Here is a 15,023-nt window from a genome sequence, read left to right as displayed (position 1 = left end):
TGCCATATATTTTCAAAGTGAAGGTGAAGCTGAATGGGTTGGCATTATGCTTAGTACCTTGACAATTTACTCTGCCACACATGTCAGTCTCTCTTATCTCCCTTGCTGCTTATTAACCATTCTGTTAGTGCATTACCAGACAAATAGGATTCAGGGTACTGTAATCTTAACCATGTGAGGAAACTGGTTTTAGGATTTTTATGTGTCAGAAATATCATAGTGTATTTTCTTATAACAGTAACCATTTAGAAGAAACTAGGATTATAGATTGCCATCTAAAAATAAATCTGCCTTCTCCCTGAATCATTTGGAATAATTCAGTATAGGAGAAACCACTTTGTACTCATAGTTTCACAAACAAACAAGACCACATTTATAATCTAATAGTTGTAAAAACAAGAGTTGACAACTAAGCAGGAAGTCCTGTGCTGATAATGTGGATGGGTGCTTACAGTTAACCACCTCTGACTTTGCAAATCAGTTTCTGTGTACTACCTACTTTACCAATCTGTTAATGAGCCAAGATAGCTGCAGATACAGCAACGTATAAGTTTCACATATATTTACATACTGCATATTTTTTATAGCTATAGCTGTGACTGTTTATTTAGCTGTCAGTTGTTTATATAATAACTGCCTAATGTGCTCTCAGGTTATTGAGTGTTACAGGTTGTGTGTATGTCAAATATTGCATAAGCTTTGTAGTCAGCTAGAGGATGTGCAGTGTCGTCTGTTAGTGTGCTTTGCACTCCACTGGAGAGAGAGCATCTCTGATTTATTGTTTGGCCACTGAAACGTCAGTGTTGTAGCACTTTGCTGCTGACCTGTTCTGGTATTACGCTGTATTCGTTCCAGTGATCTAGAGATGTCACTGGCTTGGGAGAGGCAGGGGCTGGAGGAAATGCTGACACTTAGAAATCAGCTGGTGCTCTTAGGGAGAAATTAGTAGGGTAAAAATGTAAAGTCAAAAGGGAGTTTGGATTATGTCAGAGAACATGTATATGGGACTTAGACCGCATATTGATTCCATGAAGAAGTGCTGCTTCTTGCTAGTATACACTTTCTGGCATCTGTCTTGAAACAGATGGGCTGCTTTCTGTGTTACCCCATCCCAGCGTTGTTACCAGAGGCACAGATTATACTTCTGTGTAATCGCTGCAAGATGAAGGTCTGCATTTATGGTTTATGCTTCCTGAAGTGAATACGTTAAAGTGTGCTTTGCTTGAGTTTGCGCTGTCTGTGCGAAAGATTACTGTGTGCAAAAGTAAACGTAAACTTAAGGAAATGTATTGTTTTATATCTTGGCATTCTAGCGACTTGCATATTAATTACAAGCAACTCATAAATGCAATGATGATCTTCCTACATATTGACCTGTAAACATATGATATCTGAGAAGCAAGATGTGTTAATTTGGACCCATCAAGAGTTGTAAAGGCTGTGCAGGCCAAATTCTGCCTCCATCTGTTTGTGAGCAAGATGGTTGCAGAAAATGCATTTGCTAAAATCGTACATGAGATCAGCGTTTGGCCTTGCAGTGAGAGGCACTTAACAATGCCGCTGCTACCTCTTACAGCAGGCACAGTCTCTGTCCATTGCTGTGTTGACTCCACAAGCAAATAAAAGTATTCTTAGTGTTGTTTTTAAAGTTACAAAATAATTTGTTTTGCCATCACAAAGAAAGATTGGAGAAGTTTCTACAGAAAAAGGACGAATCATTTTAAATTATTTTTTTTTAGGTAAGCATTAAGCAGCTGAAATGTTTCCCATGTTGATTATTGCAGAATATTGTCATCTCTTTGGACTTTAACACTGTAAATATGTACTGGTTGGCTAGATGGAAAGATAACGTGGAAGAGAGCGTTAGTGATTTTGGTCATCCTAGAGGGAATTTCTGTGTCTGTTGCACACTGAGATTTAGGCGTGTATAAGCAGACAGCCTCTAGAGTATGAGAGGGAAGAACTAGAATAACGGAATGTGATCCTCACGTATGATCTCACATCCTAAAAGTCAGTGAGACTTTCCCTTCCTCACTGTGAAGAAGGGTGTCTCCACTCCCACTGCCTGTGTCTTGAGGTTCCCTTTCCCTGAAGTGGCCTGGATGAAGAGGGAACTTGACCTAAAACTTCACACATGCACGTAGCTGATCTCTCAGTTAAACCCAAACTATTGAAATGGAGAGGGAAAGGTGTGAAACTAACCCATACCTCTGCAGCAACCCATCCCGACTGTTCCAAAGCAAGAGCTGTGTTTGGTGCCCTCTGAGATTCTGCAATCCCCTGTTATAAATCTCTTAGTCACACAGAAGTCCACCGATGTCGAAGGAGGGGACCAGAGCACAATCTTGATGCTCCCCTGTTGACAGATCACTCTCCCTGTCTTTTTAGCAAGCTTTTAGAGCTTTTGTCTTGTTTTTTTTTTTTTTTTTTAATCAGATCATGAGAAATTGTTGTTCCTCCCCTACGATATCTAAGCCATTTCACCTAAGTTTGAAGGACAGTAGTTTAGGTGAGGGCAGCACTTATTCTGTGATAATGGAAACTGTGGAAAGTGCTATTTTTCTCTTGATTTCATCTGAGTGGTGTATCTGTCCAGAGATATCACTGACTCCTAGCAATGGCGAAGGATGTATGCAATAGAAACTGGGTCTCATGTCTTTTTACAAAGGTATAGGGATTTGTAAACACCCTGTTTTGCCAGGCATGTGGTGAAGAGCGGACTTGTTGCTGTGCTTTGTGAACACTGACTCTCATTACATACTTCATAACCTTCACACCTAGCTCCCGGCATCCGCATTTTCCCTGCGTTAGAAAAATGGCAGAGTTTCTGGAGTTATGGATTAATTACAAAACAACCCTCAAAACAATAAATCTAACATCAGCCAAGAATAAATAATCTCTTTGGGCTGCTTGCTCAAGGATTGTGTGCTACTTCAGGCATGCTTGCAGCTGTTATTAATAACAATCACTGTATCACAGCTGTCAGTGGTTACAGCAGCACCCACAACGTGGATCTTCTCATTCTTGTGACAAGTTGTTGAATCTAATTAGAGGAGCTTTTGTTTTGTTTATATTTATCTATTGTGAAAAAAGGTAGAGGAATGAAAAGCAGCCTGGATCCACATGATCCTGGAATGGCAAACAGCAACTCTTCCCCTCTGGACATTCCAGTGGCTTTATTTTGACCTTGGGAGAGCAGCCTTGTGAAACAGGTAGGGACTGGCAGAGCTGTCTCCTGTGTTAGTCCAAGTCCAGTTTTGTTGTATGTCCAAAGTCCAGCTGGTTGTTATAAGCAGCTGCAATATAAAGTTCCCCAAAATTGCCTTTTAGCGATTTCAGACTTTGTATTTAGTGTAAAAACAGGAGCTGGGGGGGGGGGGGGGGTTGGCGTTTATTCATACAGAGGTTTTGCTGGTTTTCCACCGCTGAGCATACCTGAGGCTTAAACAAAACAAATCTGTATGCAGTCCCACACCGTAACACCGACAAAATTCTTTAGGCCATTCTGTTAATACAGTTCTCATCAACCATCACCGCTTTTCTTGATGATCTTCAAACAGTCTATTCACATGTGGGGCCTTCAGCTGGGAAAACAACAACAATAAAGTAGGTTAAAAAACGTTTGTTCATTTTTTAGTTAGGAAGAAGGTGGAAAGGATGAGAAAGGTTGAAGTATTATGGGCTGGCAGAAACTCAGCAGGAACCTCTGGAAGGAAGAGAGGAAAATGCGGATTGAAGAAACTGGAGCCCTGAGGGCAATCCTCTAAAAATATATTAGAATAGCACTGTCAGTTATACTATTCTCAAGACACGCAAGTCCCGCACTCCTAATTGAAAAGTGCCAGGGGTAAGGTGCTCACCTTGAAACTCATTATCTACTTAAAATAATTTCTTTCATGTGATACTGCTGGGGACTTGTTTTAAACTGAAGTACGAGTTAGAGCCTGAAATACCATTTTCTTGTTGTTCTGAGAGAGTTCTCTCTATGGAACGGTAGAGTCCAGCTAATAGGGCCTGGTTTATTTAGGATACGTATTTATGATTTACCAATTTTTTGATGCCTCTGAGTTTGATAGTATTCCTCCTCTCACCCTAAAATATTACAATATGGGAGGTTTAATCATAGCTGTAGTTTGAAGTACCCGTGTAGGTGATATGCATGTATGTACGTATTTATCACGGCATGTATCTTTGGGCACTGCTGTGGTTCAGGGGGCTGAGGTACAGGCCTTCTCCTGAAGTGGCTGCGGTCTAACTAAACAAAAGAAGCAGAAAGAAGCAAGAACTATTGTTTCTCAGAGGAAATTGGGGACAGAAGCATAAAAAATTCAGTGACTTAAGTAAAGTCACGGGCAGAATCTTACAGACACGCAAGGTTTATTGAATATGATTATTGATTACTACATTTTTTCCTGATTGATATAAAATGAGGGGAGAATTTGTGCTATAATTAGGAATCTGATATCCTCTCCTTAAAGTTCAACGCAGAGAGTTGAAAAACTAGAAAAAAGAAACGGAGAAACAGGACAGAAAAAAAATCTCTCCTCTGTCAGTTGAAAGCTCAAGCCCAGGGGAGGTAGTGATTATTCTCGAGTAATTCATATCAATCTGCAGCAGATGAGAAGAGAAAGAGAAATTGAAGACTGGGAGGGGCAGTAGCGTGTTACAGCTTTGAGGGCTACTTTACTTATGTCCAGGGCTCACGCTTAATTCAGAGTTCAGCACCGCAGTTTGCAAAATCAATGTCTCTCTTCCCGATTCACCTTCAGACTCATAGGCATATCTTCATTAATCCTGTGATTCAGGAATAGGGCAGCCATGGGTATCTGGAGACACCCACCCATATCACAAACACAGTATTGCTACAGTTTTTTTTCTGGGATCTATTTGCATAGTTCTCCTAGTCATACAATACAGGAGCTGAGCGAGCAACGAGCAAAGTGACCCATCTCCTGCTCTCCAGCTTCCTTACGCCGCTAGGAGTAGCAGCTCTCATCTAACAGGTTGCTATTGAGAGTGGAAAAGTAATTGGCTCACTCAAATTGATAAATATTTCATGCTTCCTGGGCTGTGCAGTAGCAACAGGAATTAGTCTTGCCTGTTCTTGCCTTCCCTTCAGGCTTGCTAGAACGCAGAAAGGTATTTCCCCCAGCAAGGCGGTGGCTGGTGAGGCAGCCTGATCTGTGCTTGGCGCGGGGACCAGAGCCTGACAGCATCCCCCCATGAGCTCAGCAAGGATGACGGCTGTGGCAAACCCGTGAACACTGAGCATCTTTTGTGGTTTTTGGTGGGGTTTTTTTTGTTTTTTTTTTTTTTTTTTTTCACCCTTATTGCTTCTGCTGGGAGATTAACAGCAACACTCAAAAGTCAAAGCAAATGGAGTGGCTTGCTGTTCCATCTCGCTTTGCCCATGTTTCATTTCAATATTTAAGTTGCAAATCAAAAGTATGATTTGTTGTTTATTTTTTTCCTGCTGCTCTTTCTCTTGGTGGTGTTGAGTGGTGTGGCAGTGTCTGACTATGCAATTCAAACAAAAAAAAAGTCCTGACTCATTGTGGGAGGAAGGGGGATGCTGCCTGCTTGATTTCACCAGCGGGAGCTCCACTCCAGACTTCATCAGTCCTTAGTCCTGTCAGCCTGAGACAGAAGGGACCATGCAGCTTTTTTAGGAACACGAAAGTCATGTAATCCATCATCTGAATACCAGATGCTGGGCTGCTGAAAAGGTTTGACTATTGGCTCAGAACTTACTAAATTCAATAGCAGTGTTTGTTTCACCTCAGCAGTCCCTGGGTCGTGGTCCTCACTGTGTCAGCACTTTTAGGAGCTAAGCCTGTCCCTGAGACTGAATTACAGGTCTTAGAATTCCAGAAACGTATTGGACTAAGGTTCATTTCCCCCCAGCGCACTACACTTCTTCATTGTCCTTGTGACTTGTTCATGGCAGGATGAAGTTATTCTTTAAAGGCCACTTTCATGAGCAACTTCAAGCTATGTTCACTAAAAGTTACCATTCAAGTCTGTGTTCTGTGACCGCTTTATACTTCAAAATCAGTCTTCAGTGTGTCCTTTGAAATGTGTTTTTATGCAGAAATTTCTAATATCCTTGAAAGCTGGCAGGCAGCCCTGGAAAGACCTGATTTTGTGGGATATAGAGTCAGGTAAGTGCTGAAGAAAGTTTCAGGCACTTTCTGTATTCCTACTTGGAACAGATGTTCCTTGTAGTTTGGCTCTCCTATATTCAGGCTACACATTTCTTTAGCTTATATTCTCATCAAAGTATTTTGTGTTGTTTTTCTGAAAAACAAAACAGTTTCATGTACTTAAAATATTTAAATCGGCTTCTATGTGCTTGCTTCCAAGGACTTGAAGGTAAATAACTCTTCGCAGCACTTTCTCCAGCATTGCCTGTTCAGCAAAGAGTGGCTGTAGCAAGGACTGTCTCTGGTGCTTGCTGGGCTGTGCAGAGAGGCAGGGCTTGTTCGTAGGAGGTGACAGGCTTTAGCACTGAGATACACACGGTGGTATGTTAGTGTTGCACAGCAGAGTATGACGTGGGGACAAGAAACCCAGTCCAAAATGAGCTGTAGGCAAGCTACATCCATGCCACTTCTTAGCTAGCAAGCTTTATCTTTTAGGTTATGTTACATAGTTAAGGGATTTGCTAATGGTCAGACATGTAACAGGGCTAAACACTGAATATTGGATATGTCTGTGTAGCTGGGTGCAGAAAGATACGTCTTTTTCCCATGCTTAAAGCTGGCTGCACGCTGGCGTGGAGGCTTGGCAGCTGCGGTAGTTCAGTGTTGTGCCTGAGACAATAGATCTGCCTCCCAGCGAGGCTTGTTACCGCTGGTACAGTGCCGCAGCCATGCAGCCATACGGCCCTGGGACTGGAGCTGCCTTGCCTCAATTAGGAACACACAGAGAGAGAGAGATCGTGTGTGTCTGCGCTGGCCTGCGCCCGCACGCCCTCTGATCTCCCAGGTTGTGCCCTGTGTGTTCGTCAGAGAGTGCCATTCTCCCGTCTGCTGCGCCGACCCTCTGGCTCTGGTGTGGGACGCGCTGCTCTCCAGCTCATGCTGGGGTGCCCACACTGGGAAATGCATTTCCATCCTGTGGCCAAAGCACCTCAAGAACACTTAGCCTGATATGCTTAGACATCGCTGTGGAGGTATAGGAAAAGTCGCACAAATTAAATCTGCCCTCTCCATCTAGTTTGTTAAAAGAAAATAAAAAAAAGAAGAAAGAAAAAAAGAGAAAAAAGATCAGTTTAGGAGCGTGAAGAATGCAATAACAGTGCTATGTCCTGTGTTGCTGCTACTTTCAACACGCTAATTTCAGTCACTATACAGTGAAAATAAAAATGACAGACTCATCAATTTGCATTTCAAATGAGAGTAATGACTTTCTTCTTTTGTTAAAGGGAAAGGTTAAAAGGTATTTACCAGAGGTATTTATAAGGAACCTCACATGTCTTCAGTGGAGTAATAGGAATGCGACTGACATAATTTTCGAATTAGGTAGTTTACCTTGGGGCAAGCAATGTGGGAAAGGGAGCAGCAGGGAACTGGCATAGTGAAACTTATCAATACTCATCTTCTGAGATGAAGAACAAATGTTCATTTAGTCCTGCACACTTTTGACTGCTCATCCTGGGTGCTGGGGGCTGGTGGGCTGGGGCACATCTTATTTATGGCCTCACGATAAGCAGCTGTTTCCTTGGCGAATTCATTTCTGAAAGTGAGATAATCCGATTTGAATGGAGCTGCAGGCACCCACTCATTCTGCCAAGCGAGGAGAAAACGGGGGGAAAGAAAGATTTTTCTCTGCTTCTTCCTTTGCACTCTGCCATGATTCAAGGACAGATAAAAATCTTGGCCTTGTTTCTCTCCTCCTTGTTTTGTGGCCCTTGATAGCTTTGTAAGCTTGGTTATTTTTTCTAGAAATTGCAAACTCACTTCATTCTCCTTGGCGTGATTCTTGAATCTGTAAAACTGAGGCTGTGCCAACACACAGGATTTTGATTGTAATTCAGCAAGGAATGTAAGCAAGTGTTTGATTTAAAGCATATTTTAAGCCCACCTGTATTCGGCAGAGCTCTCAAGCTGTTTGTATTGAGGACTTGCAGTGCCCAAGAGTGCGCAAAACTCCTCGTAATATTGAGGATGTATGGGCACCTGCGCGCCGTACACCTCCAGGTGTCCGTCTCTTATTTATCAGATGGCACAGTTGTTCAGTGATTTCATGGTGCATTTCTGAAAGTTCTTCACCTTCACTTTAGAAGAAAAAATGCTTTTGTATTTCGCTGTGAGTTTCCTCCTCAGCCCCCTTCTCTATTTTTACATTTTCTCAAATTGTTGCAATATGCTAGAACTTGGATGAATCTTTCTCTGGGCGCAGATGCCTCTTACGAGCTGCCTGAAGAGAACAGTGTGCAAGCCGCATTGCTCTTTCATCAGCCTCCCTCAGGCCCCGAGCCATCAGAGACGAATCGACAGTCACTGACTCGTCATGTTTTCTCCGCTCTGCACTTCCACACGGTGCTGTGCGTGAACTTACACTCAGGTATGAGTGAGTCTGAGCCTTGCACAGCATCAACTTGGAAATATCCAGGGAAGTGAGAAGGAAGCATGGGCGCGGTGCTAAAGAATGCACCAGAGGCAGAGGGGCTTTCTGGACGGCAGGCAGAAGAAATTCCTTTTATATATTTATTTTTTTTTTAATTTTCTGAGGGAGAGCATGTACCTAATGGCTCAGAAGGTTGTTTGGCTTCCCAGACAGGCTGCAGCAGAGGAGGGTGGGAGGCAGGGGTGGCAGCTGGCCGGGCTCAGCTGCATTACACTGAGAACAGAAGGAGCACAGCATCGAGGAGCACTGACAAAGTGTCGAGGTCCAGTTCAGGGAATACACATTCTGATAAAGAAAAGTGTTTGAATACGTTCCTATCTAATACCTGGTTTACTGTGTGATGACTTGCTGAAGAGGGACAGTAACCGCAGCAAGACCCACCTGAGACAGGCTCTGCCAAGTGACCCGCAGAGATTTGCTCCTCCAGAGACCCATTTTGCAGGGGGACAGTTGAGGTCAACACAAGGGCACTGTGCTTATGGGTGCTTCCTCCCTGTGCTCGTAGCCTTGTCAGAGCCTTTGTGGCTGTCATTCCTGAATAACTTTTATCTCTCTGATTGTAATGTATAAGCTCTAGTCTGTCATAGACACTTTTTTTTTTTTTTTAGTTTAAGAAAAGTAACATTTCACCCTCCCTGCAGCTGTGTACAGAATATTTACTATTAGATAACAACATCCTTAAGGCAAGATTCACCTAAGCCTGCATATCTGTAAAATTATATCCCAACCTCCCCAGAACGTGTCTTCACTATGAAAAAGTTACCTCAGTAATATGAACCCATGTCAGGAGCAGTGAGTGTCTCTACAACAGAAAAATACATTCGTACTGCCTGCTTAAATGAGGAACTGTCTGCCTTAGAATGAGTGTTATTTCCATATTTAGAAATATGCTTTTTTCTATCTGTATAATATTTATTGGCTGTAATTGATGAATCATCTGTCTGGGGACTCCTTCTGGTGTTGTGAGTGGGCCAGACTTCACGGTAGTAGAATAGGTCTCTCCCAACTCTAACTTCTATCATATAAAGGCTTCACATGGATGCTTTTGTAAGTTGTGTAGCAGTGGCAGTCCAAAGGTTAAATGGCTGCCTTTCAGCTTCTGCACAGCAGTGATATGGGATTAGGTTTTCTCAGTGGGTCTCTAGGTACTCATAAATCAGAGAGTTCCCTTGCTATGATTTCTTCCTTGTTCTGTAATCTTTCCAGGGAAGCAAGTGACCTCTTCTCACTGGGATAGTGCAGATGATGATATTTTTCCCTGTAGCAAGCCACAAAAGTTTTTTGTTCTGTTCTTAGAAGGTTATTGTTGGGGGGAGGAAAAAAAATCCAAATGCCACCTCACGAGAGAGAAAATGATAACTCACTGCTAACAGATTTATGACAAGAGCTTTGCTGCTCTCCATGTTCTGGTGGCCCACATGTCCCTTTGATTCATTTGGCTGAACCCCTCATCCCAGCGTGATTTCTTCATTCAATTCCTGAATTTCCTTCTGGAAATACCAGAGTCTCTTTTTGCATAACACAAAAGATTTGGGAGTTTATGTGTGTATGGGAAGGAACAAAGCAAAAGGGGGCTGAATAAAATGCCTGCCTTTAGCCAGCAGTTGGTGTGACTCTGTTGCGTGCTGGGTGGTCTGGCTGCACTTCATTTATTACGCTCCTATGTAAATATTAGCAGATTTAATACTTAGTAGTTCATAGCTATGCTTCTTACAAGACATTTCTCAGTATCTGTCAGTGGGTGGTATTAATGTGTAATACACTAGACCTAGTCCAGCCAGTTTACAAGTGATTTTTTTTTTTTATGTTCAGCCCATCCCTTCCTCTCAGAGCATTATTAAGCTGGTAATGGTGATGTCTGTGATACCAGAAGGAGATTCTGAAAAAGAATATTGCTTCCTTGCCAGACACGTCTAGAAGTCACAAGAAGGAGCAGAACTGGATTGGAATTAAGTTTGCAGACTTAAGTTTGAGCCTGAGAAAAGTCTTCAAGGCTCTAGGCTGAGTGGCTCCTAAGGTAATAGAAGATGTAACATTTAAAATTCAGAGACCAAGGGAAAGAGGACCGCAGCCCGAGCACTTACCATGGAGGTGGCTGGGGGTACAGGTGGTTCCATGACTGGGATGTGCAGACTTACTGCAGTAGCGTGTGCTCATGTTTGACGGTTAAGGCCTGCCTGGAAATGCAGTCTGGCACAGCCCCCGATTGCCCAGGTTCTGCAAGCTGGAAATTCTCTGATTAAGTGGATTTTTCTTGGGGGGGGGAAAGCATATTTGTAAAGTCTGACATGTTTCACAGAAATTTGCCAGTTTTGAGGAGCTTCTGACAAAACACACACAGGAGTTGCTGGAAATGAACCTGGTTTTCTGCCATGAAGACCTGTGCCTTGCTCTGGAGCAGGGGGTTCTGGAGTTCCTAGTGGTGCTGCTGACTGCTCTTTGAGTGCCAGCAGTGTCAAGGTGGCTCCCACTGTTTTGATCACTCTGAAGCTTTCAGTGTCTAGAGGTATCGCTCCAGGGATCTGCTCCAGGACTTCTGTGTCCTTGTTCCAGCACAAGGTGGCCCATGCGTTACAGTTGGAAGTCCTCTCACAGGTCCCAGATGATCACTCTGCTAAAGGCGCATGAGACTGCACAAATTTAGATGGGTTTTGGAGATCTGGTGAGCAAGCTGTTTGCCAAGGGGCTGTCATTTTGCATTCAGTGACTAAAAGTTTACGGATTTGGGTGCTGGGAGCAGAGTATAAATTAGAGGAGCTTATGATACCAAATTGCAGGAGGGGTGATGGGGAAGCCGTCATGGGTCAGCAGGTTCCTGCCAAAATACAAGATGGATGTGACCCACCCAGAGGTCACCAAGACTGGAGAGACAGGGGCATGAGCCAGAGTTTAGCACTTGGTGGACAAATTGCAAGGCACCTTGGTGTAACATCCAAATACGCATTTCCTGGGAGTACTTTTTCCTTTACAGAAGGAGAGGAAACAATGGTCGTGATGGTGACTCATGCCATATCTCTCCTGATTTGAGGCAGCACTAGAGGAAAGAACAAAATAACACCTTTTTGAGAAATAAAGGTAATTGTTATTTAAGGGACAAAAATTTGCATTAACTGACCCTTTAGTGTAACAGCAACTTTAAAAAGAGGTCACAGCCCTCAGTCTTAAGAATTTAGCAGCTCTCAAGCTGAAAGCTCTGTTAATCCAGAGAAAAAGAGAAAGCAGATCAGCTTTCTCAAGCTTTAGTATAGCAAAACTGCTCCCAGGCAAGTGAATTGATCTCAGAAAGGAAGGAACAACAGAATTTGGAAGTGCAATAAAAAATAAGATGTGATCATAAAATACAACATAAAAACATATGTTTAATGCATTTTTATTTTTTATTTTCCATTTAGCGTTGTGATTATGCCATAGCTAACAGCAGCCATTACACAAATCAGTGGCAGACAGGCTGAAATACTGTTTCAATTACCCTGCTCACAGCAGCTCGCCCCAGCCCAGCTATAAATAACTAGCAGATCCTACATTGCTCCATGGATTAAGATTAAAGATATGCAGATAATTTAAACCCTTAACATACACTCCTCCACTGCAGAACGTATTTGGGAGCCAATTGCTTGTGTCCCCCAAAACGGAGCGTACTGCTGGGAGGCTACCGTCAAATGAAGCATTAGGCTAATAGTATTTTATGACAAGGTAATGATAGACTAAGCCAAAGCATTTCATCTCTCTCTGTGTTGCTTTGTGTTAAGATAATTAGGAAATGTGTTTTCCCTTCCTCTAACCTCTTCAGACTCCTGCAGAAATTGGCCGGTCTGTGCCTGTGTGTGACATGCTGTCTCCACAGAAGGGAGCTGTATTCCACAAACTAGGCTGGAGGGAAGCTTGTTCCTGAAAATTCTACTAGGTTTAATTTGTTTCAGTTAAGATGATACCTAATACAAGCACTTACAAACATAAATCCTCCATTCTCTCTCTGCCTCTATTTCTGGAGAGTTGGTGCTGTACCCCTAGGACATCCAAATGACACAAGAAGTTAAATTATGCACGGAACGGCATTCCCCAGAAGTTTTCTTATTGTCTGAATATCTCTGGGCTTAAAATAAACTGGATGCTGAGATGTAGAGCAGGAAGAAAACACAAGGCATTATAGGAGCTGAGTCAGATGTGAAAGCAAGCCTGTTAAGCCATGTGCTATCAATACATTTCTGAGAGAAAGTGCTGCCTGATTGACTGAGCGAATGTAATCGTCTTTGAGGTACCTACAGAAAACTGGGTAATTCGATGCAGAAGATTGCAGTGTCTACTTTGAGCCGACCAAGTCCTTTTCAGGTTCTTGTCCTTATCTCTATAAAGTTAACTTGGGATTTGTATTGATGAACATCTTTCTAGAAATAGGCACTTAAAGCAGCTCTTTCTTACTAGACGGGTGGAAGAGGAAGAACACTATTTTTTTCCAATTCTTCAGATTTTACTGAACACATCAGCGCTAAGAGCTCATATCCAGGATGTGTGACACATGGTTTTACTGTCCTTAACTTGACAGAACTGCAGTCTGCATGTTGTATGGGCTGGTAGAGTGCCCGACCCATCAGATTCTGCTGAGGTTTTTTGATTTTCAGCGAACGGCAACATATTGGTTGAGGCCAAGTAAGTTAGAGTGAGAAGTAACGTGGCAGCTAACTCCTTTCTTTAACTGCAAAGTCTCGGATTTCAGGCTTATTTATCTCATAATAAATGTCCTTGGATTTAGCTTATTTTTCTCCTCTCCCAGATGGAAGTTACAGTCAGCATGCTATGCAGTAATTACTTTTCTCTTTTCTTTTGTTTTCTGTGATTCAGGGCGTATTTTAGAACTTTATCGGGGAGGTTAGATAATACATTTTGGTTTAAACGTTAGGGAATTTAACTGGGATCTTATTTATAGTCCCTGCAGAAAGGGAAGAATGTTGAATCTCAATCTGCCATGTAGTAGATAAGTTTTTCAGTCACTGTGCTATGAGGTAAGATCAGGAGATTGGAAGAGAGCCACGCTGGGGTGTAAAAAGCAGTAAATTCCTGAGTTTGTGAGCTCTGCTGTACGTGTGACCTGGGCAGCTTACTTCTCAGGATGTGGATACACAGAGAGGCAGACATATGGGTCACTTGAAGAACTTAGATAACTAGGAAAATCCAGTTCCTAGGTTAGCTGGGTTAATTCTGACCCTCTGCACGTGCTGATTTTGCTCATTCCCATCCCTCTCTGTACTACTTTGATATAATCTGTTGCTGGTAGTTCTGAACATCTAAATGCTTTATGTATCCTGAAGGAGTTTCACATGTCCACACCATTTATGGGTGCGCTGATTAATTAACCACATTTTAATGAAGGTAACTTGCTCAAACTTCCCAGCATACATATGCTGTGTATGTGAATACCTTTATTCTTTCTCCTTCTGCGGTGAGGTTGTGTTGATTTAGGCTGCGTGAGGATGTGACCATATCAGTGTGTGTGTACACAGTGGGGAAATACAGTGAGTAAAGGAAGAAGAAGAAAAATAGCATCATAGGAACGGTTTGGACTCTGATTAGTTTCAGTGAATAAAGGAACTCCCTCAGATATAGTAATGCCTCATGGGGATATGAAATGGTCAAGCAGGCATAATCTCCTAGAGGATGGCTGTGACATTTTATTCCTTTCTTATCAGAATGCTTGCCAAAACAACGGCTGAGACGTTTATGGAGCAGCAGAAGGCTGTTCTCTTTTGTTGGTGTTGTCACGTTTTTGCAGTATGATTTCTTCCCTGTTTTGAGTTGCAACGTTGAGCCATCACGTTACATACACCACCACTTTTAGCGGGAAAACGAAAGTACAGTGTGCAGTAAGTAGTTCAAGAGTGAGAGGAGGTTTTTGTTACCATGACAAGGAGTACGTCTATGAAGAAAAAAACCAGCACCCTCAGATAGTCTTGAGATATTTGGGGACCTCACACTGCTGGAGTTCCTGAAGACGACGGTTATGGGCAACTTCATAATTGTATAGGTGTGTTGAGTGTCCTCTGCACTGAAAAAATGCCCCCGAGCTTGATGTTTGTTTAGAAGACACACAGATTTATTTGATTATCAGCTGTGAAAGTGTCATATACACAGATCATTAATCCAAGGCTCCAATCCATTGCCCTGTGATGAGGTAATTTGCTGTAAAGCATAACTGTAACTCCTGTACATAAGACATGAGAATTAACCGACCTCTAAATGAGGTCAAAAAGTCTTTTTCTGGGCTGCAGCTGGTTTTGTACTTTACTGCTGTGAAACAGCTACTTTATTTTTGCTCCAAACGTGACTTTAAAATGAAAGGAAATTTGTTTCAAAAAATAATGACAAGAGGGTGTTTTTTTTTTTTTCCATAAATGCAG

Source organism: Chroicocephalus ridibundus, chromosome 6 (genome assembly GCF_963924245.1).
Source record: "Chroicocephalus ridibundus chromosome 6, bChrRid1.1, whole genome shotgun sequence".
NCBI classification, from domain to species: domain Eukaryota; kingdom Metazoa; phylum Chordata; class Aves; order Charadriiformes; family Laridae; genus Chroicocephalus; species Chroicocephalus ridibundus.
This window is presented reverse-complemented; position numbering follows the sequence as displayed.